The 3,381-nt window shown below is 37.0% G+C and overlaps 1 pseudogene; it reads left to right on the forward strand.

Moving 5' to 3' along the window:
* The first annotated feature begins 434 nt into the window (after nucleotides 1-434).
* Nucleotides 435-2,483, forward strand: LOC128210485 (zinc finger protein 235-like; annotated as a pseudogene).
* The last annotated feature ends 898 nt before the right edge of the window (nucleotides 2,484-3,381 follow it).

The following is a 3,381-nucleotide window of genomic DNA, read 5'->3' on the forward strand; positions in this document are numbered from 1 at the left end:
AGTCTCCTTTTAATGCATCGAGATAATGTTCAAAGTCCTACTAATTCATCTCGATATTGAGCAATGTCCATTCAATGCATTGAGATAGGGTTCTAGGTCCTTTCAATGCATCGTGTATTTGTATTTTGAAAAATCCATTTTAGTATTAATCACACTCATTTCACATACGAGAATAAAACTACACTCGTGTATTCAGAAATGTTTATTTCACATAAATGTATATACACTACTGTCGATAAGGAGGAACGCATACATGTTTATATTTTTCAGATTTAAATAGATACGGACGAGAACTCATACACGTAGTAGATCAGTAGGGCTGATTTGTCCATGAACTCTGATTTAAAGCGTCACATTGAAATTAATATTGGAGGGAAACGATAAAACTGTGTGATATGTGATTTCAAGAAAATCATTTACAAACACATCAAAGAATGTCCACTGAAGGAAAGCCAAACGCTTGTAAGATGATCGATGCTACTTTTTCTCAGAAACCATATTTACAAGAACATAGAAGAATTCAAAATGGAGAAATGCTTAACAAGTGTGAGGTATGTGATTCGGCTTTCTGCCAGAAAGCCTCTTTGCAGTCTCATATAAGAATGCAAACAGGTGAAAAGCCGTTAAAGTGTGAAATAAGTGATGCTGCTTTCTCTCAAAACGGTATTTTACAGAAACATATTAGAATACAAACAAGAGAGAAGCCATATAATTGTGCGATATGTGACACCACTTTTTCTCGCAGAAGTCATTTACAGAGCCACATACACACAGGTGAGAAGCCGTTCAAGTGTGCAATATGTGAAACTGCATTCCATCGAAAAAATCAATTAAAGTCACATTTAACAATACACAAAGGCTGGAAGCCATTAAACGGTGAGACAAGTGATGCTTATTTCTCTACAAAAAGTAGTTTACAGAAGCATATAAAAATACAGACAGGCGAGCAGCCTTACACGTGTAAATTATGTGATGCTGCTTTCTTTCGAAAAAGTAATTTTCAGAAACATATTACACAACACACAGGTGAGAAGCCATACAAGTGTGAGATATGTGATGCTGCTTTTACCAGAAATAGTAATTTACAGACACATATTAGAATACATACCGGAAAGTGCCCATACAAGTGTGATACATGCGATGCTGCTTTCTCTACAAAACGGAATTTACAGACACACATTAGAATGCACACAGGCGAGAAGCCATACAAGTGTGTGACATGTGATGCTACCTTCTCTACAAAAAATAGTTTACAGACGCATATACGAAAACACACAGGCCAGAAGCCATACAAGTGTAAGGTATGTGTTGCTGCTTTCTCTACAAAAAATATTTTACAGACTCATATTAGAATACACGCAGGCCAGAAGCCATACAAGTGTGAGGTATGTGATGCTTCTTTCTCTCAGAATGCCGCTTTGCAGACGCATACAAGAATACACACAGGAGAAAAGCCGTACAAGTGTGAGACATGTAATGCTTCTTTCACCACTAAAAGTAATTTACAGACACATATAATAATTCATACAGGAGAATGCCCATACAAGTGCGAGATATGTGATGCTGCTTTCTCTACAAAACACAATTTACAGAGGCACATTAGAATACACACAGGCGAGAAGCCATACAAGTGTCAGATATGTGATGCTGCTTTCTCTCACAAAACATCTATACTGTCACATATAAGCAAACATACAGGAGAAAAAATGTTCAAGTGCGAGATATGTGATGCTGCTTTCTCTCAGACTGGGCATTTACAAATACATGTAAGAATACACACAGGAGAAAAGCCGTTCAGTTGTGAGATATGTGATGCTGCTTTCTCTCAGAATGGGGATTTACAGAGACATATAAGAACACACACAGGAGAAAAGCGGTTTAAGTGTGAGATATGTGATGCTGCTTTCTCTCAGAATGGGAATTTAAAGAGACATATAAGAATACACACAGGAGAAAAGCGGTTCAAGTGTGAGTTATGTGATGCTGCTTTCTCTCATAATGGGAATTTACAGAGACATAAAAGAATACACACAGGCGAAAAGCGGTTCAAGTGTGAGATATGTGATGCTGCTTTCTCTCAGAATGGGAATTTACAGAGACATATAAGAATACACACAGGAGAAAAGCTGTTCAAGTGTAAAATGTGATATGCTGCGTTTTCTCAGAAAGCATCTTTATAGTCTCATATACGAATACACACAGGAGAAAAGCGGTTAAAGTGTGAGATATTTGATTCTGCTTTCTATTAGAAAGCATCTTTACAGTCAAATATATGAATACAGACAGGAGAAAAGCGGTTCAAGTGTGAGATATGTGATGCTGCTTTCTCTCAGAATGGGAATTTACAGAGACATATCAGAACACACACAGGAGAAAAGCGGTTCAAGTGTGTGATATGTGATGCTGCTTTCTCTCAGAATGGGAATTTACAGAGACATATAAGAACACACACAGGAGAAAAGCGGTTCAAGTTTGAAATGTGATATGCTGCGTTTTCTCATAAAGCATCTTTACAGTCACATATAAGAATACACACAGGAGAAAAGCCGTTCAAGTGTGAGATAAGTGATGCTGCTCTTTCTCAGAAAGCATCTTTACAGTCAGATATAAGAATACACACAGGAGAAAGCGGTTCCATTGTGAGATATGTGATGCTGCTTTCTCCTAGAATTTTTTCAGACACATATTAGAATACACATAGGAGAAAAGCGGTTCAATTTTGAAAAACGATATGCTGCTTTCTCTCAGAAAGTTTCTTTACAGTCACATAAAAGAATAAAACCGGGAGAACAGCCGTACAAGTTTGAAATATGTGGTGCTGCTTTTATTATACAAAGCAATTTAAATTCACATATAAGAACACTTACAAGAGAAAATATGTATAAGTGTGAGATATACGATGCTACTTTTTGTCAGATAACCTATTTACATTTACATTTAAGAATACGCACACGTCCACAGTTACTTGGTATTTGGACTGCATTTTTATAATTCTCAGCCCAAGAGATCACCATAGGGACCAAAGGCTCGACTGGCCCAAAATGCATTCCAAATACCAAGTAACTGTGCACACGTCAGGAGAAAAGCCATACAATTGTAAGATATGTGGACTGTCTCATAAAATGGGATTTTAAAGAAACGTCTAAGAATTCATACAGGAGAGAAGACATACAATTAAACGAAATGTGATACTTTTTCTCTAATAAAGTGACTTCAAGTCAAGTATTGAAATACACACAGGTGAGAAGGAATACAAGTGTGAGACATGTGATGCTGCCTTCTCTACATCAGGTCATTTACAAACGTGTATACTAATACATATACGCGTATAGCCGTACCAGTGTGGAACATGTGAAGCTGCTGTATCTACAAAAGGTTATT

Source organism: Mya arenaria, chromosome 12, assembly GCF_026914265.1.
Source record: "Mya arenaria isolate MELC-2E11 chromosome 12, ASM2691426v1".
NCBI classification, from domain to species: Eukaryota; Metazoa; Mollusca; class Bivalvia; order Myida; family Myidae; genus Mya; species Mya arenaria.